The sequence below is a fragment of the Puma concolor genome, chromosome D2, assembly GCF_028749965.1.
Source record: "Puma concolor isolate L17-30 chromosome D2, mPumCon1.1.hap2, whole genome shotgun sequence".
Lineage (NCBI taxonomy): Eukaryota > Metazoa > Chordata > Mammalia > Carnivora > Felidae > Puma > Puma concolor.
In genome coordinates, this window is record NC_141677.1 from 2,815,588 (window position 1) to 2,840,205 (window position 24,618).

The following is a 24,618-nucleotide window of genomic DNA, read 5'->3' on the forward strand; positions in this document are numbered from 1 at the left end:
GAATCTCAACTCTAAATGACCATTGGCGATAACAAGCCTAGAATGACTTGATCCCAGGCAACTTGGAGAGACACTGCTTGTAATGAGCAAGGCTATTTTGGTAATCCTGCTGAAGCTTTTGTTCACTAAAGCTTTAATCTGGGTTGGAAAAAAAACAAAAACCAAAAACCAAAACAAACAAACAAAAAAAGCTTCTCTGCTTCTCTTTACTTTGAACCTCCTGTTGACTCAAGGGCTCAGTCCTTATTCTGGAAGGATGGACAAAATCCTCTTATGTCTTGCTTTCTCAATGAGATAACATTTGAAAAGAATGTGTGAGCTAGTATTAGTTTGCTTAACTTGAATCAGATACTCTGAAACGCTTCCTGCCAGAGAACTGTAGTCTAAAGCCCATAGGAAACATTCTGTTTCGTTAGTGTGGTCATTTACCAGAGCTAGCGAATGGCATGAGCAACATTTCAAATCACTTGAGAACTGGAGACGTAGCTTCGCATTATAATATAATGTAAGTCTCCTGCGTGCAAGTAGAATATAAACCCACTGTTAAAATAAGTCAAATTCCAGAAGAATTAGCTACAGAAAATAAAACATCTTTCACCACGATTTGCTTTTCCTTGTTCATGAAATCCCAGCGCAGACAGGGACTGGCCTACGAGTGGAGGAGTTTTTGGGGGCCTTCACAGCTGTGCTAGAAGGGAGCTGACGTGTACCTATCCCATGGCCCTGTAAAAGGCACAATTCATTTCTGTGAAAAAAAAATTCTCACAGAATGCTAATATAATTAATTTTATGACTGTTTATAATAACAAAGTACACATTTTTCACAAATACAAAATACATGTTAGACATATTCAAATGGTTATCTGTGGCAGAGGAGGTGAGTGAGAATTACAGGTGGTAAAAGGAATTTAAGAATTAAAAAATCAGGGGGTGCCTGGGTGGCGCAGTCGGTTGAGCGTCCGACTTCAGCCAGGTCACGATCTTGCGCTCCGTGAGTTCGAGCCCCGCGTCGGGCTCTGGGCTGATGGCTCGGAGCCTGGAGCCTGTTTCCGATTCTGTGTCTCCCTCTCTCTCTGCCCCTCCCCCGTTCATGCTCTGTCTCTCTCTGTCCCAAAAATAATAAACGTTAAAAAAAAAAAAAAAAAAAAAAAAAAAGAATTAAAAAATCAGGGATGCCTGGGTGGCTCAGTCAGTTAAGTGTTGGCTCTTGGTTTCAACTCAGGTCATGATCTCATGGTTCGTCAGTTCAAACCCTGCATCGGGCTCTGTGCTGACAGCCGAAGCCTGCTTGGGATTCTCTCTCTCTCCCTCTTTCTCTGCCCTTCCCACACACACTCTTTCTCTCTCTCCCTCTGTCTTTACACCCCCATTGTGTGATTATTCTCTCTCTCTCTCAAAGTAAATAACAAAAAAGAAATAGAAATTAATTAAAGGGAATGTTGGGGGGAATCTATCATGGCTTCTCTGTGGCATAACCACCTTATTTCTATACACGATTGTATTGCCAGCCTATGTATACACATCACAATGTAGTTTCTAAGAGAGAATGAGTACTATTGGTCTTTGGTTTTAATATTTGATCATTTACTTTATTTTGCCACATTTCTCATGGATTTCAGGATTAGTACTTTAAAGGCTGTATGTAATGATCCTTAAAGTTACATAACATAATTTGCATATCCATTCTCCATTGTTACTGACTTTATATTTAATGAATCATTTTTTTTTAAGTTTATTTAGTTTGATACACAGTGTGAGCAGGGGAGGGGCAGAGAGAGAGGGCAAGAGAATCCCAAGCAGGCTCTGCAATGTCAGCTGAGAGCCCAACACTGGGCTCGAACTCACAAACTGTGACATCATGACCTGAGCTGAAATCAAGGGTTGGATGCTTAACTGACTGAGCCACCCAGGCGCTCTTTAATGAATCATTTTTCATTGAATAGATAACATTTTTTCATGTTCTAAAATAAATGAAATCCTCATATTCAGTGTTTAAATGTTTTTAAATGTTAAAACTGTTTTCAATATTTAAAATCTTCCTGAAGCATCTAATATAACTAATTTCTTCTTTAATAAAGTAAAGTAAGGGGTGCCTAGGTGGCTCAGTCAGTTAAGCATCACACTTCATTCGGCTCAGGTCATGAACTCATGGTTCATGGGGCAGTGAATGGCATGGAATTGCCTTTGTGGGGCCAAGAAGGTGCCTCTTCCTTGGATAGATGGAGCCCAAGCCAGAACGCAAGAGCTAAGGAGTTGCACATCGGGCTTTAGCCCCAGCTAACCCCTACCCACGTACCTTTGCCATAACCTTGGTTAAAAGTAGTAAAGAAGACCCCGGGAAGTTAGGTGGCTCAAACCAGGATTCAGACCTGTCTCTCTACTCTTAAGGCTCTTGTCTTTCCCCTTGGCCCATGAAAGATGGTCATCACTATATGGTTAACACTTGTTGAGCGCTTCCTGTATACTTTGTGTGCACACAGTCTATGCCAGAAAGCTTGTAAAGCGAGACCTTCTAGGTACACTCTGTTTAATTTCACACTAGGAAGTCTCTCACTGTTGTATAAGTGGGAATAATTGGATCTTAGCAGTCAAGGAGCCTTGTGTGGCACCTCTGTGGGGCTCGTGGGTGGGATCTATGGCCCGTATGCTCACTGTACCCAGGAAAGTGAGGGCACACAAACTTAGCCTCAGCTACGTACTCCTAAGCCCACATCAGACCTTTTGGTTCTGAGTCTTCCCAAGATTCTGCATTTCAACAATCACCTTGTGACCTTTAGGCAAATAAAAGCTTAGAACACACAACAAAATTGATCAGGGGCCTTCCTTGCCTGAATTTCTATAGGGACTTCTTCTGTCTACATGATAAAAACTCAACTTCAAAGCATTGAATTATAGGAATTGCTTTATCTGGAGTTACCCACATGTGTTGACACTCTCTTGTCTGCACCTGTAACTTCATCATGCCAAACTTTGTGTTAAAATGATAATACTAATACCTAAAGATTACCATATGTATGCAATGTTCCATTATGAGTATTTGCCAAATATCTTCCATTCAAGTATCTTATTAAGCCTGGGAGGGTAGGTATTAGTGCTACTCTAATATACGGAATAAAAATCAGAGTCTCAGAGAGGCTAAGGGATTAGTTCAAGGTCATATCACCATTAGATCTCAGACGATGGCATCCTAGCCTCAACACACTGGCATGTGATGCTGATGTGTCTCCCGAATTGTGGACATATCCACAAAGCTGTGAGCAAGCATGGTGTGTTTGGAGAATGGTAACATAATTAAACAGCTTTGAAAACGCCCTGGTTTTTTGCTTACTGTGCAAGGATGCTGACAGAGAGTTAAGTAAGCCAGGTTCCCAGTGGCCACGAGAGGCAGGACCAGAAGCCGCTCCCGGAGCCGATCCCTAGCCCTTCACACATCCAGCCTCTCTGAGGCATGTTCTTTCTGGATGGCACGTGCCACTCAGTCCCTCCTGGAATCCCCTTTGAATGAGCTACGGTTTTCCATGACTGTGCCCCGACCCTGAAGTCCATCCTAAATCACCGTCACCCCGTGAGAATGTGTATCTGAAGCAACGGTGTTTTCTTCACTCTGTTTGAATTCTCCTACAAGCCCTAGGAGCCTAGTCCATAATGGCTCTTGTTCCCACCTGTGTCCCTCACGCAGCCCTAATTTTCACAGACATTTGTGTTCTCTGATTGGAGAGCTCTGTCTGGTCTCCTGTGCGTCCTGCATTGCTGTTTCTGGCCTTTCAGAATTCTGCGTCCTCCACTCTCCATCTGCCACGAGATATACCTGCCCCTTCAATATTGGTAAGGGAGGGGGCATCTCTTATAGTTTGCTACAAAAAGAGTATCTTACAGGGTTTAAACCCATGTGCTCTGAGGGCATATTGGACATGCCAGGGATTGGTGTAACATTTTTAGGTTACACCTCACTTTTCATGGGAGACACTTGGCTAGAGGCAGTGGGCAGACAGACAGAGATAGATGACACCAGACCCCGCCTTCATGCGATGTAAATCATTAGGGGTGGTAAGATGTACCCAGGGCATCACATGTCCTCCCTAAACGTCCACCTGCTAAATAATGACCACCTCCCTTCCACCAATTGTTTCCATTTGTAGAATATTGTGCTGATAGAAAAGAATAAAAGGTAGTTCTGCAAGTAAATTAAAATTAGAAACCAAATCTGAAAATATAAACATTTTGTAAGGTAAATTATGGATGTACATATGCATGTATATTAAAACATCATTAGTAATGATCACTTAAATGTAGATTTATTGACAAACGGAATGCCCGTGGTATTTTGTTAAAAGAAAAAACACATTAAAATGTGTGTAGAGCAGTATTCAATTTGACTTTGTGAGCAAGAGACAGAAGAAAGAGATGAAGAGAAGTCAACACCATATTTTTTCCCACTGTCTCAGGATAGTGGATTTTTCAGTGACTTTTTCCCTTTTGGTTATTGCATGTTTTATTTTTTTTTAATTTTATTTGTTTTTAATTTTTATGTTTATTTTTGAGAGAGAGAGAGAGAGAGAGAGAGAGAGAGAGACAGAGCATGAGTGGGGGAGGGGGAGAGGGAGACGGGGAGACACAGAATCTGAGGCAGGCTCCAGGCTCTGAGCTGTCAGCACAGAGCCCGACGCAGGGCTCAAACTCATGAGCCGTGACATCATGACCTGAGCTGGAGTTGGATGCTTAACCCACTGGCCACCCAGGTGCTCCCTTTATTATTATTATTATTATTATTATTATTATTATTTTAAAATGTTTATTTATTTGTGAGACAGAGAGAGTGTGAGAGGGAGAGGGGCAGAGAGACAGGGAGACAGAGAATCCCCCGTGGACTCCATGCTGGCCGAGCCTGATACAGGCTTGGACTCTTGAGTTGTGAGATCGTGACCTGAGCCAAAACAAGGAGTCAGATGCTTAACCGACTGAACCACCCAGGTGACCCTGGTTACTGTATTCTTAAATCAGTTCCCTAAAATTCATCTAAACTCATCTTGCACTATATACTGCATTTGTTACATGTTATCACATATGTATTCTTCCCAAAATCTAAATATGGCCTTTTTTTTTTTTTTTAATTTTTTTTTTTTTCAACGTTTATTTATTTTTGGGACAGAGAGAGACAGAGCATGAACGGGGGAGGGGCAGAGAGAGAGGGAGACACAGAATCGGAAACAGGCTCCAGGCTCCGAGCCACCAGCCCAGAGCCCGGGGCTCGAACTCACGGACCGCGAGATCGTGACCTGGCTGAAGTCGGACGCTTAACCGACTGCGCCACCCAGGCGCCCCTTTTTTTTTTTTTTTTTAATTTTTTTTTTTTTTTTAAATATGGCCTTTTAAAGAAAAGACAATCAGCTCTTGTCACCTGTAAGAGTTCAGTTCATAATCATCTAATTCCTCACAGGAGGTGAGGAAGAGGTGAACTTTTCCAGTTATCCTTCTGATGTATCTCAGTTATAATTAAATATCAATAGGAATGAGGCTGACTTCGTCATTAATGAAAACTATATTTAATAATTCATACTGTTCCTGAAAAAATCTGCATAACACCAGCTGTTTTATTTAACCAGCAATATCAATGTATAGGTTATTCCACTTATGTAATGTTTTGGTGAAATGATGAAAAAAACCTCAAACTAAATATACACGCATTTGTTTAAACATTATTGACAAAGACGTCTTTATTAAAGCATCAATATTTAAACTTTCAAAATATCAGATCTTAACAACTGTGAAATGCGTCTGTCCCTAACACTTCCTCACCCCTGGCCCCCAGTCTCCTGTGTCTTCAAGGAAGCAGATGATTCAGTTTGAGTCCTAACTAAAGTAAGAGCCCCCTGGACTCTGCCCAAGGGCTCTGGGGGGTCATCAGTCATTGATCTGTGGTTTACTTATGCATATCTTTCTGCTTTGCGTTCATGACACATTTGGCTGACCTCAGGTGATTTCCATATCCTTCAAGATTTTTTTTCCTCTCCTCTGGAAAACTGAACTTGAAAGATAATGTGAATTTTGTATTAAATGAGATGTTACCCTCTGCAAACATACTCATATAAATACAGCAGCACTCTAGAGGCACTGTGTGATACACACACACACACACACACACATATACGTATACATATATATGTATATATATATAACCTGTCTGATGTGTATATATATATATATATATATACATATATATGTATATATTTTAATAGAATGAATCATAATGATACATAGTCCCCTTATCAACGAGGAAAACACTTGATATACTTCACCTTGTCATCTTTAACCAACCTCAGGACATTTGCTCTGTTAAAACCACTACTATAATAAGTTCCAGGGTTGTGTTCACTTTTAGATTTTTCTTCCACGGGTTTAGGATGTGCAAGTGAACAAATTCTGATGTGGACTTGAATGAATTCTAGGCATGGTGAATTCTTTAAGAACTGTGTACCTGATTTAGATAACAGAATAACTCTGTGTGTGTGTGTGTGTGCGTGCGCGCGTTTCCACCAGCTCACGTCTGTTTTTAAAACTTTGTTGTGAGTATCTCCTGTATCATGTCTTTAAGAAATATGTTGTGACGTTTCTTATAGTGCATTTCTCCGTAATACCCTTCTGTGTCTCATGTGTGCTTTTAAAAACCTGAAGGCTGTCTTTTTAGCTGCTATGGAATGTGTGAAGTTTCTACACGCCCAGGATATGCGGGGCTGCGGACAGCTTGATAGAAGAGGGTGGGTTTAAACAGAAAGTGGGGAGGGGGTGGAGGACGACTGACAGACGGAAGGTGGTTAAGGGATTATTCTGACTGGTCAGCAGCATTTTCGCTGAAAGGTAAGCTGCTGAACTTCTTAGTACTGATGAGGCAAAACAGTAAAATCCAGCCTCAGAGAAGAGAGCAGGGAATCACAGGCCGAGAGGACACGGCACAATGAAGACGCCAACAGCGAGGATCAGCGGGACGTGGATTTGTCTCGGGGCCGCAGCACCTGCTCCTAATTGGTGCTAGGCGCTCCCCATCGCCGTGGGTCAGTGCTCAGCCCTCCTGGCTGGGCTGGCACAGAGGCTCCCGGCTGATTGCTGCTGCTCCTGTGCGGGTGCCCCCACGTGCTGAGCTAATCGTGACAGATAGAGGGCAGACACAAGCCCGCTCACTGCTCCCAGTTAGCTGCTTGTGACAAGTAAGGCGGCCGACGTGCATCTCAGGAAGGGGAGAAGGACAGTATCCTCCTGGGCTAGCACGTCAGGTGCTTTCTTCCCCTTGAACCTCTAGCAACGTCTTCTAGATGCTGCAAGACTGGATATGAGTGCTTTCCAGAAACAAGGCTTGTAACGTGGGAACAGATTCTCTTGCACTCAGATTATGAACACTGGCTGTTTTGAAAGGGATGTGCAGGACGCAGTCTTGGCGAGAAAACTTGCTGCATAATCTTACGTGGGCTCCCGATGAAACTTTCAACCGGCAAGTAAGTTTTATTTCCCCTCCCTTTTCCTAATCTTTCGCATTTAAGGCAGCAGCGGCAGAGTGCAGAGAAAGTTCCAACTCTGCTTCAGGTACAGTGGGTCTCCCGTCATGCTGGTTCAAAGAACAGACGGGTATGATGATGCACAAGTAATTATCTGCTGGAGGGACAGACAGCCATCCGTCTGCTCCTTCTTCCTGGTCACGGCAAGTGGCCTTAGACTGTTGCTGAGATGTCAATGCAATATTTAGAAAGACACATGTTTCTGAGTTATGACTCCGTGCAGTTTGATGGGTTTTAAGAACGCTAATGCTCAGACATGCTCTTTGCTTCTCTCTCCCTGACAAAATGTAGGAGAGAGGGCAACGGGGTGGGCACGCCGTGCTGGGTCTGTGTGTGTGAACGCGTGTGTCATTTCGCTTCGTGCGTGGCAGTTGCCGGAGGTTACAGTCAGTGATACCTCTGCCCCACAATGAGCAGTGTGACGGTCTGCGATCTGTTATAATCCGGGCGTCCTGAGGTCTGCACGACAGATGTCCCAGTGTATATGTGCTCCTTTACGGAGGTGTCCAGGAGGATTAACCGTTTAGAGTTTGAATCCACGGGGACTTTATCCCCCAAATGTGAAATCCGTACGAGGTGTTGCCAACAGCTTTCCTGCCCTGTGGCCTGGCCTTTACTTTACACACAGGGTTCAGAGCCCAAGTAGCAGGTTCCGGGCCCGTGTGCCGGCACTGGGACGGGTCTCTGCGGTGCGTGTGGTCGCCGGCCTGACCTCACGGAATCCAGGCGCGCAGGCACGCTGGGGGCCATGGTTCCCTGGGGGGTAACACGACGGCCTCATGTACGGCCCACTCCAAGTCAGAACTCACTTGCTTTCACAGACAGAGCCGACTGTCACATCTCGTAACCAGACACTCAAGGGGCAGTTCTATCAGAGAAGCAAATACTCCTCGAACAGATACGTGTTTAAGCACAGGATGCTTCCCGTCACTTTCACAGCAACTTTGAGGCTTTCTGCGTCTGCTCCTGTGAAGTTATTTTTCACTGCGCCGCGGTTTTTCTGTTGAGTTGCTTCAGTTTTGTTTTGCTCTGGTTATGTGTGAGTCCGTGCACTTATCTTTACATGCGGGTCTTCAGATTTCAGAAACTTGATCCCCTGACTGTGCGCTTCTCCTCTGAAATAAAGGTACAGGGCACCCCGTGTCTGGTTGCACCGAGTGGGGCCGTCCTTCCCTCTCCACTCCGGCAACGAAGGGCTGAGCTGAGCGTGGAAGATGAAGCCTCCTGACTTTGTCATGAACATGACCCCTGAGAGTTAACCCTTAAGGGGTCTGAACAGACCGGGGCTGCATTTGGGAATATTATGGGGTGAAACTTTGAGTACTTTTTATAAGGAGGTTTAAATAAAGCCTTCCACTTTCTAAGAGACTTTAGAACTTTTATCCACTAATGATACTGTTTGATGTGCTTAGTGGGCGTCTGATCCGTAACGGTACTTTTAAAAGGAACACTGATCATTTCGATTCTAAGCGGAAAAGAACTCCAGTTCAAGTTAAATGCCCTTTACAACATTTTCCTTGGCCTCTCCGTGTTTCCGTTTTGCAAAGCCTGCACGGTGCTTTTTTGTCATCCAAGTTTTATGGGAGACAGGCTGACATACACTGAAGCCATTTGCAAAATTCGCCAGGAGTTTTTGGTGCCCAGCCTCGGTGTGAACTTAAATGCACAAGGCAATTATCATTTTTCTTGTCAAGGGAAATAACTACTTTTCTTTGATCACAAAATGTGTGTCAAGTAAGAGTCTGTTGAGTAATTAATGATGCCTTTCAGTAATCACTTGATCATGTGGGCTTTTACTTTCTGAATAAATAATGAACCTTTACAATAAGAGTAAAGAAGTAAAAGAGAAAAGTAAAATAATTGTAGACACGTGAGTCTTTGTTTAAGGGCAGATGACTGCGCCCCCGTTGTTGTGTTTGTGCAGGTGTGACCGCAGACGGGACCGCAGTAGGCACTTCTGTTCCTAATCACATGGTGTAAAATAATACACAACTCCTCTCGTAAACCACCTTTATCTCAACTTTTCTCTGGTGCAGAAACCCCCTGTATACCTTTACATTTTATTGCAGGCTTAACATGGAAGAAAAATGTATGCTTTTAAGTTTTCCTCTGAACCCAAGTCTAGGAATATATTCATATTGGCAGAAACAGTAATGAGTCTGGTTATCATGTCAAAGTTCAATCTTACATGGGCCTCTTTGCTATGAGCGGGTGTTGTTCATATTCCTTTTGTTGTTTGATTTGTTTTCCTACTTTTTTAGAAAAGGGTCGTCCTTCCCTGTGGGATCATTGGGTCCCTCCGTGTGTCTGTGACTTCTGCACGAATTCGTGGGGGAGACCCTATAATTACAATGTCGAAAAACAGTATTACTTGATAGGGTGACCTGCCAAGCTGGTTCTGTTACTCTCGGTGAAAACTTTGCGTATTGATAAGTTTGCTTTTTTAATAGGTATTTTTATTTGCCATCACTCTGTCATATGACAGAGTTTGGGGATTCGAGACTCTCAACGGCTTGTGGGGCTTCATGCTCTAGTCCCATGCTGGGTGTGTGTGAGGATATATTTGGGGGAACTGTGGGGGCTCGTTAGTGCTCACAGCCAATGTGAAGTCAGAGAAAAGAGCTGCTGTGAGTGATTTATGTCAAGATCACGTTCTGTTGGTAAAGTCTGTAGAAAACCCAAAGGATCAAACCCCTCAGAAACAGAATTCACGTCTTCCATTTAAGTCAAATACAAGGGCCACTTAGATCGCAGTGTGGCAGGAGCAGAGAACACACACAGATACACGCACACAACCATTACATCCTTGCCCACATGGGAGGAGGAGAGGAGGGGGCCTTGTGTGTGGGGTGAATGGGATGGCCTTGCAGTAGGATCCCCACCTGTGATGTACAGACTGACATCCGAGATGTACGGGACTGGGGAGATAAATGTGGCTGGGTTTCAGCCTGCAAATCAGAGACACCCCAAGAAGCAAGATGGACACCCCCCTCACACACACACACGTTGTTAATTATAGAAGGAGCATAGAATCCTCGGCTTCTGTCACACAGTTCTTTTCCTTGGAAGCCCTGACACGTTCCCGAAACATGTTTGCCTCAGTGACCACATCTATAAAGTCAGCCCTTCAAAGTTTTTGTAAGGATCGGCTCAGATAATGAATAAGAAACCCATAAATTGCTAACAATGTAAAGGGCAATTAATTGTTCTAATCTTCTAGCATTTATCCCTCAAGACAATCGCGTGTGTGAACAAACAGTAACAGCAGCAGCAGACCCGCTAGTTCAGTGCGTGGGAGTTTCTACCTGGGCGCCGTAATGGATAAATTTCCTTTTATCTCGCAAGTTGTTTAAAGGTTGCACTCAACCTTAAATATCAGAGCATGGCCATTGAAGCTATAAATGTAACAGGCAAAAGCAGTCATTATTTCAAGAAACTCAAGGAAATAAAGCATCTCTTTCCTTTGGACTGGTAAATGGAAAAACTCAAAGCTTTCTTATTGTGCTCCTTGACGGATAAAAAAAAAAAAAAAAAATTGACAGGAGGTGTAACCTTCTTTAGGGCTTTTAGAGTGTAAGCATTCTCAGGCCCTGGCAGATGTGTGGTTCCTATTACTTTGAAAAGTCATTCATTCTCATGGCCAGTGAAAGGGTGGGTTTCAGACAGAAGTCAGCACTGTTTCCTGAGCGGGGAGGGTAGCTGTGTGCACCATGAAGCGCTTCATTCACAGGGGGGGCGGCTAATGAATGCCGCCCCTGTTGTCTTCACCGAGGTGTCAGAATGAGCCTTTTCTCATTCTGCATCACTGAATCCTTATGGAAATGCAAATTGTTTATCCAAGGACAGTGACTTTCCTTTTTGCTCCATCATTTAAGGGACTGAGTTCTTCAACTTTGCAGCACGTCACTGGAATCCAGAGAAGCTTCATTAAAACTGGATCAGAGGTTGTTTTTTCTTTAGAACCTTCAGTCCCTGTCTGAGAGCCAGACAGAGACCCAGAGACGTCACAGTGAAACACTCACAGACGTACACACTCAAAGAGAGACCCGGAGGTTGTCCAGTGAAGAATGAGAGGAGTAGGGAGAGTTACAAAAAGAGAGACCAAGAAAGCTAGAGACAAGGAGTGAAAGGTGGGCAGACAGGGAACAGGGGCAGAGAGAGACTGAGATCCAACTTGAGGAAGGGGGAGGGGCTAGAGGGACAGAAAAGGAGAAGGCAGCCTCCCACTGAGAGGAGTAGAAGAGGATGGACAGACTGGCAAGAAGCTAAATGGAGTAGAGACCAAAATTCCTAAGACAGAAAGGGAGATTGAGAGAGAGAGAGAAAGATGGAGGAGAGAGAGAGCCTGGAGGGCAGAGATGGGGGGGTAGGGCGGGAAGAAAGAGGGAGAAGAGGGGAGAGAGAGGGAGGGAGGGAGGGAGAGAATCCCAAGCAGGCTCCATCCTGTCAGCAAAGCCCAGTGCAGGCTCAATTCCATGACCTTGTGACCATGACCTGAGTTGAAATCAAGAGTCGGCCACTTAACCACTTGACCCACTGAGCCACCCAAGCGCCCCTCACATCCTACTTTCTTAAGAACAGGTCTGGTGGCAAGTTTGGTCTCTTTTTTATTTATCGACTTACTTAACATAGGGACAATTTGTAGAACAGAGAGGTGTCAGGAACTTGGAAAGAATGAGTGAATGTCTATAGTAAGAAAAGTGGAGCTAGCCTGAGGACCAGAAGTGGAAAATGAAGTCAGGAAAAGGCATACAATGGAGAAGGGAGAAGGATTTTGTAAAAGTGAGAGAAACGTGCACTTTCTTTTCTGAGCTCCAAGAAGAGCTGAGAGGAGGACACGTGAAAAAGAATGTGTGTGGCTTATAAACAAGAAGGCGCACCACAAAATTCTGAAGTCCTTCCTAGCTATAAGGCAGGTGGTGAGAAAATAAAATAGTTTCCCAGAAAATGATAGAAGTTTTGAGAATTTCAACTGCAGTCGTCTTCTTTTGCTTGAATTTTTCTTTAATTCTTGAATTTTTAAGTACTGAGCTCTCTTTGCTAGATACATTCCTTATGCATACCTATATTTGGAGGAAAGCAATCTAAGAATATACGCAAGAATTGGATTTGAATGCCTTTTCTGTTTTCTTTGATGTGTTGTTGAATTTGTTTGATAACTGAATGAAGAAAAGAATGAATGTTGAGCGTCCACTGCCAGGGTGCCAGGAAGTAACCCTGGAACTTTTAAATAGGTCGTCACCTCTGTGAGTTCAACAGTGTAGAGTGTAGAGCAGATTTCCCCTCCCTGGTTAATTTGACTTCTGAATATCTCTGCGTGAGTTTCTGCATCCGAGAGGTGCTGACAGTCTGTTCAACAACCTTACGTTCTGTCTGAGGCCATGCACAGGAAATAGAATGTTCTGTTTTGGACCATTAGTGATCATTACATTGGTGTGCTAATAATATTTTACAGAAAATATTAGCAAAACTTTTAGGCATTTTTACAAGGTTTATGGAGAAATCTCCACTCAGGATAGACTGAGTTCCTGGATAGCATACATTATATGAATTCTTATTTTGTATTCATAAACCAGGATAAAGAATAGAATAGAATTCAGCAGAGCATCAGATAATAAGGCTTCACTTTATTATAGTCACAAATAATTTTTCCAAATAATGGTAACTTCAGTGGAAGATGTTGTGTGAATGAGATAATACTAAAGCAAAGAGCATCTCAAGTATTTTGGGGGGATAATATGTATTTAGGAAACAGTTACCATTTGGGTATAAATTACTTTGCCTCTCATTTTTAAGCGCGCACACACACACACTCTCACACACGCATATATATAGGCATATATATATTTATATACATATACATACATCAAAGCAATTCCTTAGAGCTCATGTTTGTTTTAATCAAAGCAGGTGTTCATGGTTAAAAAAAAAAAAATCAGATTGTGCATATAATTAAATATATACTAGCTCCTGCTTCTCTGAGTCCCCATACACAACTTTGTTCAACTCTTTTTTGGGTGTTTCTTCTTTATTTCTGTCTATATTTCTAGATAATAGGTTTAGGATGCTATCTCTTGGTTTATTTATTCAAAGTATTATTTCCTATTACACTACGAAACATTTGGCTGCTTTATATCACCACCACCTTTTTTAGTCCATCCCGTGTTTGAAAGACAATAAGGGAACATAAATTCTAGTTACTCTAATATGCTAATGCTCTACCAACAATGGGCTGTGATTTTATTTTCTGATTTTTGTCCTTACATCTTTAATACATGGCTATTTTTGTGCTTATTATTCTGAATATGTCTCTTTAGTTATCTTTTTGTTTTGTTTTGCAAGACATTCCACAAATCATGCAGCTCAATAACTTCTCCCAAGTTCTCTGAAACACGGGCCTCTCAGGACCATTGTTCTCCCAACACGGCACCCTCTTTCTGGTCATACTGGGACACAGACTTACACAGCCTCTGAGTGGGGTGTGAGGTTAACCTCCCACGGGGACCCCACAGCCATCGGGAATGGGGAGGGGGTAGAGAGGACTCCACAGTGCTTGGTGGCTGCAGGGCTGGGGGGAGCAGTGTCTGCAGGTAACATGCTCAGCCTTGCTCTGCTTCCCTAGTTAAGTCTGCTGGCCTCTGGACCGGGGTGGAGGCTCATTGGGTGCACCTCATGGACGACCTCTCTGACAGGTATTTGTGACTCCCAGGAGAGAGTGAGCAGTTGGTTGGTTGGTTGGTTGGTTGGTTGGTTGGTTGGTTGAGGATTATAAGATGTCAGCTCATGCACTCATGGAGGCTGAGGTCCCAAGACCCACACGTGAGCCCATGGTGTGCCTTCCAGTCCAGTGTGAGCCAGAAGGTAGGGGAAGACCAGTGTCCCATCCTTTTGTGTTCTGCTGTGTGTGTGAGAGTACAGGACACACAAATCAGACGACCCTGCGAGTGTGGGGCTCAGAGAGGAAGCTGGTGCTGGCTGGGTGCTTGGAAAGGGGTCTGAGGTCTGAGCGTCAGACTCTCAGAATCTTAGAAGAAGGGCCCATGTGTCAAAGGCCGTTGATGGTTCCAGGACGACAGACACTAGGGAATAAACACTGGTTTCAACAACTAAAGCTCGTTAGTGACCACAGCAAGCAGTTCAAGGGCTGTTGGGGATTGATGGGCAGTTGGCCTGGGAGTATTTTGGTAACTGTTGTTGTTATCACTTTCGCATTTTTACTGTGATAGTTTACACTTTCAAGAGCTCCTTTGTTGTTCTCTGTTACTTCATTTGCTTTTTTTTATTAGCTTATTCTCTTATCTTTTTAAAAATATTGGTTATAACTTTATATTTTATTATATTTTATTTTAATTTGATTTTTTTGAGAGAGAGAGCACAAATGAGAGAGAGGGGGAGAGGGGAGAGAGAGAGAGAGAGAGAGAGAGGGAGGGAGGGAGAGGGAGACAGAGAGAGAGAGAATCCCAAGCAGACTCTGTCAGTGCAGAACCAGATATAGGGCTCGATCCTATGAACTGTGAGATCATGACCTGAGCCAAAATCAAGGTTTGGACACTCAACCAAATGAGCCACCCAGGTGCCCCAGCTGTTTATTTATTTAATGGGGTTTCACTTGATCCCCTCTCTAATATTTTCCCTTCAAGCCCCACCTTTTATTCCTGCCTCTCCACTTGTGTTTAAGAATGTGTTAGTTGGGGGGCGCCTGGGTGGCGTAGTCGGTTAAGCGTCCGACTTCAGCCAGGTCACAATCTCGCGGTCCGTGAGTTCGAGCCCTGCGTCGGGCTCTGGGCTGATGGCTCAGAGCCTGGAGCCTGTTTCCGATTCTGTGTCTCCCTCTCTCTCTGCCCCTCCCCCGTTCATGCTCTGTCTCTCTCTGTCCCCAAAATAAATAAACGTTGAAAAAAAATTAAAAAAAAAAAAAAAAAAGAATGTGTTAGTTGGGATGTGCAGGCCCTGGAAACAAATACGCCCTCACGTGTCCTTGGGCAACATTTATGTTTTGCCTATGTGAGTATCTGCAGGTGTTTTTTATGTCAATAGGATATTGGGAGTCTGGGGAGTGGTCTTCAACATGTGGCCTCCAAATGTTGTCAGTTTGTCATCCGGACAGCCTTCCATGGAAAACAAGAAAAATATTCAAGGGAGGATTTTATGGGTCAAGACTGGATGGAATGGGGCACACGTGACTTCTTCTGATATTCCTGTGCCTAGACCTCAGTCACACAAGCACTTGTAAGTACCAGGCAGGTTAAGACAAATGCTTCTGTACTTTTGAAGTGTGTCCAGACAGAAGAAGGAAATGAACTTTTATGAATAGTTAGGTGTGTGTGTCACAAAAGGCAAGTCATTGGAACGCTCTTTGGGGGTCCTCTGTTTGCTCAGAGCTTGTGGACAGCTGAGCTCCACTGGGATGTCTCCACGTGGAGAGATGGCCTTGTGTTTCGTGACCCAGAGTCTAGGGGCTCTGTGACAGCATCTTCAGAAAATTAATGTCTAAGCTGTGCGGCAGGGAAGGTTAGGGGAGGATTGCTCAGCCTTGGGGTGGAATTCTGCTAACTGAACCAAGGCCCTCCTTTACGATGTCCAGCTGATAAGCACCGCCCTCCCCTGTCTGTCCTGCCACTTCCTTTGCTAAGCGCCCCCATATCCTATGTCCTGCAGACCTGACCAGCTTTGTCATAACCACTGTCTCCTCACCATCACCATGTGCTAACTACTTTTTTCTACTCTGCTAAATAAGTTTCTGGTCTTTTGCTTTCACATTTGTTGAAATCGCCCATTTTCTTTTGCCACTTCTTTGTCACTGTGGTTTCACATTTCTTTCAGTTTCTGTACTGAGCATGTGGAGGATAACAGATAAGTACTTTTGATCAATCTGTCCCTTAATATCACAAACTTACACTTCAAACCCCCTTCAGAAAAAGGGGTTTTGTGGAAACGATTGGGTTATACGGGATTGCATTTAAACATGGACTCTAAAAATTAAAATGTTCATTGAATATCTTTTATTGATGACAAGATATCAGAAATACTTCAATTGCTGTCTGTAAAACGGTGATTATAATCATTGTTCCTTTGGAAATGCTTGGTTTTGAACCCATTAAGTGTATGTCAGTTCCTTGTCAGTGAATTATATTTGCATGTATTAAGTCACCTCAAGCCTCTATGTTTTGCTTAACACACACACACACACACACACACACACAAAAAAAAAAAACACCAGGCTTCGTATCACACTTATTTCTACTGCATTGCTATTTATTGTTGAACACAGTTGTTGAAGGCACATTGGGAGGAAGAAATAGCTGTTACACAGCTCATCAGGAAATTCTGTCTCCTGCAGCTTTTCAGCAAGTCACAGCGTAGGAATTTAACAAGGAACAAAACAGAAACAAGGTTTTTAGATAAAGTACAGCATTCACACAAAGAGTATGCCTTAGGGTGTGTTTTTTTGGCTATAACAAAGTGATTCTTGTAAATGTTATAAAATATCTTGGTTGTCAAATCAATTTTAAGTTATAAATGTTTTTGAAGCCACCCACCATGGTAGAGGTGCTTATTTTTGTCATGGAGTAAAAATCAGCCACAGTTTCTGAGACACTCACTGTCACTTCCTCCTGTTCCATGTAGCTAGAATTCTTCTTGTGGGTAGTGATATTCTTTCTTGACAGCCTCGCCTAAGAAATGACCTGGTTTCCAGAGGTCCTTGATTCTACAGAGAATTAGAGTTATGAGTTTGAATTCCACCTCAAATCCAGCGACCCATTAAGTGAATTATTGAAGCCATTCCTCTGTGTTGTTGTTGCTGTTGTTGTTGTTGTTGTTGAGAGAGAGAGAGAGAGGGAGAGAGAGAGAGAGAGAGAGAGAGAGCGAGCTCCAGTAGGGGGATGGCAGAGAGAGGGAGACACAGAATCTGAAGCAGGCTCCAGACTCCCAGCTGTCAGCACAGAGCCTGACATGGGGCTTGAACTCACAAACTCTTGAGATCATGACCTGAGCTGAAGTTGGTAGCTGACCCAGCTGAGCCACCCAGGCCCCCCGTTCCTCTGTTTCCATGGCAGGTGGACTCCAGCCCCACTGCTTGACTGGAATCCCCAATACCAGCTTGTCTCCCCCTTCCCTGTACCACCTGCTGCCTTCAGGGGACTGCACAATTCAGTATCCTAGCTGCTCCTTGATCTCTGAACCTCTCTCGTCTCTTACTATTCATGGTACACATTTTTCTTTTGATTTATTGTTCCTGTAGTTTGTTTTCTTAATCGTATTCTTCGGGTCAGTTTTCAGGCAGCTTTTCCACTGTGTGTGTCTCAATGTTCACGTGCTCATCTCTGCTTCCCTACTTTCATCCTCTCCCTTCGTTCCCATTGGTTCCCATCTACCCCATCCACCCTTAACGTCCTCAGTGGTCCACAGCTTCAGGTGGTTGCTAAGGTCACACCTCCTGCATCTCCCAGCTTCATTCCAAGGCTCGACACTGCGAAACCCACCGCGTCTTGGATGTGGCATGGGTATCTCGGGCTCACCGAGAGTGAGCCAGGTTTGTGAGCTCTCCCCAGCTCGCCCACCGCTCCCCTTCGCTGTATTCTTATTTCGGGGACTGACAACACCCAGCATCGCATCAACCAGCTCCAAACCTGTGCGCCAGCTTTGAGATGCTCCCTCGCCTTTCTGCTCTTTTTTCATCCAATGTCACAGGTTTCCTGTCAGTTCAGTGACAACCAAACCCTCCTCCCTCCTCCCCCAAGGTCCCCATGAGATACCCAACTTCCCAGCTTGTCTCCCTTCCCCCTCCCACGCTGCTCCTTGCCCTCTCCCTGCCTCTATTTCCTCTACATTGTGTGCACCTTAATTCATTGTGCTTCACTTCACTGCGCTTTGTATGTACTGTGTTTTTCACAGATTGAAGGTTTATGATGGCTGTGCATCAAGCGAGTCTATCTGTACCATTTTTTTTTCCCAGCAGCACTGGCCCACTTCGTGTGTCACATTTTGGTAATTCTCGCAATATTTCTGGCTTTTTATTATTATATTTTTTATGGTGATTTGGGATCAGTTTCGGGTCCGTTTGGCTCTGATTTATATGAATTGGTTCATCAGCCCTGTGCAGGGAAGACAAAAAAAAAACATAGACTGGCTCCTTCTATGTCCAAGGCTCTCCTCCCGGGTTCCCGGAGCAGTATCACTCCTAGATAATAGAGCTGGAGTGTGCCTGGGTTTGCAAAAGAGAGCACTTGAAAGTAACTGAAGTGGTAAACATTTTAATAGCTTCTTACACTGAACCAAATTTAGTCTTTTAGCACTCACATCGACTATCACATAATGATATGTGAATCCTTAGACATGTTCTCTAAAAGGTCTAATGCAAAAATTCAAATATATATACTTTTTAAGGGAAGGACTGTGCCCTATTTCATATGTATGTATCTGTATGGCAGCCACAGATAGCACATGTTCAGAACTGTGTTATAGGTTGTGATGCTTCATCACTTGGATTCATGTGACAAGGGTTTTTTTTTTTCTTTTTCTTTGCATCTTGATTTAGAATATTTTCTGAAAACTTTTAAACCGTGGAATATAATTCTTAAACTGCTTTTAGCATGTTTTGTCTGCAAATTTTTAGATTTTTAATTTTTTTAAATAAGAGATTCAATTAAACAATATGATGTGGTTCACTTTAAAAGGGAGATCATGTATTACTTTTTATGTCAAATTGACGTTCTGTCTGAAGGTAAGATATTTGGGGCCCCTAGGTGGCTCAGTCAGTTAAGCTTATGACTCTTGGTTTCTGCTCAGGTCATGACCTCATGGTTCATGAGTTCGAGCCCTGCATCAGGATCTGTGATGACAGCACAGAGCCTGCTTGGGATTCTCTCTTTCCTTCTCTCTGCTCCTCCCCTGCTCATGCTTTCTCTCTCAAAATAAATAAATAAGCTTTTAAAAAATATTGAAAGTAAGATATTCAAAATCAGAGACTTTAAGGGACAAGTTTTGGATGTTATTCTTCTAGGCTAGACTAGCAAAATCTAGAAAACACAACTTGAGTGATACTACAAGGTCATATAAATATCTTTATGTAGTTAACCTTGGAAGGAGGTAGGAAAGGTACTTTTATGGATACAAGCTGTAGCAGAACAAGTGTAGTGATAGGATGATACCAGGTCCTGCTATTCCGTGTTTGGTTTTATCCTCATTGTGTTAAAACAGTAATTGTTTCCTTAGTAAGAGATACTTACTGAGGGGAAGAAAATGCCAAAGGCACACAGTACAGAATAAATGCTAGCCAAGTCTGGTTTCCCATTTCTTTGTATCGACATACATTCAGGAACTTATAACTCATCATATTCTAGAAAACATCCTCCTCATTAGAAATTCTGCTACTATATTTATATTTCTCATATTTATATTCCCAACAGCAGTGACCTATATGGTGCCAACAAAGGTTTATTAAATGAATAAATCAGATTTTCAAGACAGCTCTTCCTTATGACTAATCTATACCTTGTATCTTTGATTTCTATAAACAGCATTATTAAAGACATTTGAAATTTGAATTGTCTGAAGTCCTGGAAAATATTGTTGAGATTATTTGTTTTTTTAATTTTGGCTTTTGAGTTCTATTATGGAAGATATTTTTACAGAAGCTCTTATTTGAACTAGTGGCAGATAGTGAATCAGTGTCACAATCAGGTGCCTGTTCTTGGTGATGATACATGTCCTGTGCGATTCGTTCACAAGCTACATTTGGGGATTTAGCGGTGGACTTCCCAAATGATGTGATCTCCTTAAAATACCCACTAACACTGATACACTCATGAGAGGTGGAGGTCATGTTCTCACCAAGTTGCCAGTTTGCTTCATATGTTTTATAATCTGCAAACAGTGAGTGGCAGAGATGGTGACACAGTCCTGTCTCTGACCCCAGAAGGCAGTCATTGTCTTTATGCCCATGCACTTGGAGAAGGAGAAGAGCAGATTACGTCCTACGTGTGGCATGCAGTGTGTTCGTTGAATGAATGTATGGACAAATTGTGTTTTATATTCAATTAAAGTTGGATGTAATACCACATTAGTAGTTGGGGCTAATACAAATCAATATTAAAAGTATATTTGTTTGGGTCTTACTGAATTAAAAAGACACATAAACGGATGTTTAAGAAGTTCAGTGGGGTGCCTGGGTGGCTCAGTTAGTTAAATGTCCAACTTCAGCTCAGCTCATGATCTTACGGTTCATGGGTCCATACCCTGCATCAGGCTCTGGGCTGACAGCTTGGAGCCTGGAGCCTGCTTCAGATTCTGTGTCTGTATCTCTCTCTACCCTTCCCTTACTTGTGCGCTCATTCTCTCTCTCTCTCTCTCTCAAAAATAAATAAACATTAAAAAAAATTTAAAGAAAAGAAGAAGTTCAGTATAAATCATTGGAAAAGTTTGGGGTATTTATTGTTTTGATAGCTTATAGATATTGAACAGATGTGAATTCCGAGGCAATGTGTTCTTGTTGTGCAGTGATACTTACAAAAGGATCCTCGTTGAAAAGAATTATAGTGATATTTACAAATGCATATACTTTTTTTCAAATCTCCAGAGGATTCTAGCTGACTAGTTTAATCTTCTTTAACCCACAAAAACATGGACAGTCCATTTGAATGAGAAGAGTATGATCTAAATTTCTTACTGTTTTATTCCTTTACCTATACGAAATTCACCAAGCCCAGATCACTCTTGGCTGGTGAAAATTCTCAGAGGGAAAACTAGTTTTCAGTACATCCTACTAAGAATTTTTCTGTGGACATGAAAAAACAAAGTATGAATAACATATACCTTTATGCAAATGGAGATATCTGTATTCATTTTGGTCAATTATTATTTTACAGTATCTGTTGGCACTTTGATTATTAGCATCATCATATGAATATATTGAAGAGAAAATAGACTTCTCATTTGATTTGTTTACCCTCAATAATATTTAGTGTAATACATACAAACTTGTAGGTCCTGGTTTCAGTTACAATTACTTTGTCTTTATGTATTTAATCATTATACTATCATTTTCCTGTTTATGTGTATTAATGTGATTGGATAGATAATTGCACTCAATAGTTGGTTCTTTCTGTTTTCAACAAATGTTTGGAGATTCTGGCATGATAATAAGTTGCCATTTTAAGGGACGTGGACACTGAGATGGGACGAGTGATCACATATTAAAAATCAGCATAGAACTCATGTATCAATCACCTATTGCTAAATTAATGCTGTGTAACAAATGACCTCAACACTGGCAGTCATTGCTCATGTACCCAGAAAACTGAAAACGACAGCTCTGCCTTGTCACCTGGGCTCAGTCTCAGCTAAGTGCTGGCTGCTTGTCGGCTGATCTCGACTGACCTTGGTCGAGAACACTGGGGCCACTTGGCTGTGCTTCCCAAGTCTCTAATACTCTAGTCTATCATGGCGTGGTAGCATGCCCATGAAAAAGGCACAAAAGATAGGGCAGGCTCAAATGCCCAAGTGCTTTATAGGCTTTCCATCTATTAAAACAAGTCACAGGCTGAACTCAGAGTCAATGTTGGCAAAGTTACCTGCTGAGTTCCCTGACAAAGTGAGAGGATGCAGGGAAAGGTAAACAATAGGATCCATTTGGGCAGCGTAATATATATATATATATATATATATATATATATATATATATATATACACACACACACACACACATATATGTAATGTAGATGTATGTATACATATGTATACACATACATACCTACATACATCTGCTAATTATCTCCAAATATTCCTGTTAAAAGATTATTAGAAAATTGTTTCGGGGACTTATATAGCACTTCCAATAGTTGAGCGAGGAAGCAGGTAATTGAAAGGTGGTTCATACTTGGGAGTCATGTGGATGGTCTGCGAAATCTCTCTGTGAATGGAAGGACCCCAGTGACTGCCAAGGAGTAGCATTCAGGGTCTTGGCTCAAGGAGAAGCATCATGGCCTGAATGGCCACAAGTAGTAGATTAGGAATTGGGGGTGAGGTGGCCCTGTGGTACTCTAGAGCAGGCATCAGGAGCTGGACGCCATGGGGAGGGTGATGGCATGAGATCCAATTCCAGCAAGGAAAATTAGGGAAATCATTCATGACTCATCACTCATGACTCTGCCTGTAGATTCTGGAACAGAGTGGGAAGTTGATTTCTAGGTCCTAGGAGATAAGTGGTAAGGAAACTAAGGCTATTGCCTGTTGGTGGTGGTGATTTAAGTCTAGAATATGGGCAGACCACACAGGACTCTTTCTTCTCCTCAGGAGAGGAATTGGAAGGAGGGTATGGTAGGTGTTAAGTTTCCAGGTGTTTAAGTTCACATGGGGGACTCCAGGAGTCCTTCTGTCCTCATCCTGTTTCCAGCTCAGCTGTTCCTAGGGCCCCAACCACAGGAAGGAAACATCTACTGTTTCCACTTAAGGGAAAAAGGAGAAATAGAAATGGGGGGGGGTGGAGAGTTAAGGGTAGGATGTATTTTCTAATTTCTGTCTCTGAAGAGATAGATGCAGGTAGCTGTCATCCCTGATGCCTGCATTTTTCTCCAGAGAACAATGCACTTTTTTTTCCCCTTTTTCTTGCCTCAGCCTGAGGTTACAAGGGCTGGATTGGAGGGGCTTAAAGATGAGCAGCTGTGTGCCTTTATATTGATTTAAGCTGACCACACGGAGGAATTGTGAGTTTCTGCCTTGACTGGTAAAGGATGTTGGGGGACCAGCACATCAGGAATGTTCCTTCAGACCAACAGGGGCCCATTTATACCTGTCATGGGCATCCAGGTAGTAATCCTGCAGGGCTTCCCTCACGCAGGCTCTCAGGAAGGCTTATGAGGCATCCCCCATCTGGGACATTATTAAGGGGATAGAAGATGAAGGTAGGGAAGGGGAAGGGGCTTGAAGGAGAGAAACACACTTTTATTCAAGAATTAATTCCGAGCGAGGGGCACAGGCAGAGTGAAAAGGAGGGAGGCGTTGCAGGGGTTCCTATGGTTAGGGAAGATCGAACAGTTATTTTCCCGAGCAGTGAACATTGTAGAATAGCCAATTATTTTTCAAGGGGAATAAGTAGGAAAGACATTTTTATAGAGTGGATCTAGGTTTATATTGTCTTTCCTACTTTTTTTTTTCCTTGTCTGTGCCTTCCTCTGACCTGATGTTTGGTCACATCTGTGTAGCTGAAGGCTTCCTCTGTTCTAAAATGCAGACACACTTCTTTTCTTAGTGTTATCTCAAGGCTTAGGGAAGGTTGACTGGCTCATGCAACAGGTGGAAACCACAGGTGAGTTTAGCATGAGCTCAAGGGAGATGGGGGGTCAGAGGGAAAAAAATAACATAATATTTCATGTAAAAACTTAATCCTTTCACCTGTTATCAGCTTCTAATTGTTCGCGGCCCAAACCAGCATCATGTATGGGTATAAAGGAAGTAAAAGTCAGTAACATACTCTGGTATATGATTATACAGGTTTACATGTAAATATCTACTGCTTTTGGCCTCCTATCCATTTTCTCCTTCTGGTAATAACTCCCCCCTTTTTCCTGGCAGACAGAAGTCTCCTGCCTCCTTTCTAATTCATATAGTTCGATTGGTGCTATCCCATCCAACTGTTCTATGTGTGGACACCGGAGCAAGCATGGTGAATCTGAAGCTCAGTGATTGCCCAACACAGGAAATGTGTCCTACTCCCAGCCAAATAGAGCATCTGTGTATCACACCTGGGCATTTTGCTGTAACTCCCAGGAGAATGCCACTCTGTTTCTCCTGGAACATATGCACACATGTACCTGTGTATATCATGTGTTTTTAAAGTTTATTTATTTGAGAGAGAGAGAGAGAGAGAGAGAGAGAGAGAACGCGAGTGCACAAGTGGGGGAGAAACAGACAGAGGGAGAGAGAAAATCCCAGGCAGGCTCCACGCTCAGCACAGAGCCCCATGTAGGGGCCAATCCAGTGAACTGTGAGATCACAACCTGAGTCAAAATCAAGAGTCAGAGCTTAATGGGCTGAGCCACCCAAGCACCCCATATCATATTAAAAAGCAAAC

General features: G+C 42.9%; 1 protein-coding gene across 12 annotated transcripts in view; it reads left to right on the forward strand.

Moving 5' to 3' along the window:
- The window catches only part of PCDH15 (protocadherin related 15), a 1,260,230-nt gene that overhangs the window by 318,419 nt on the left and 917,193 nt on the right, over positions 1–24,618 (forward strand). For 7 of the 12 annotated variants that reach the window (XR_015241496.1, XM_086679480.1, XM_086679481.1 and 4 more), the window contains exon 1: positions 6,830–7,487. The exons of 1 other annotated variant lie outside the window; for it this stretch is intronic. The gene's annotated coding sequence lies outside the window, so the exon portion shown is untranslated. Of the gene's footprint in view, positions 1–6,825; positions 7,488–24,618 lie in introns of those variants that run through there. 4 more of the 12 variants (XM_086679487.1, XM_086679483.1, XM_086679484.1 and 1 more) reach the window with 2 other exon arrangements.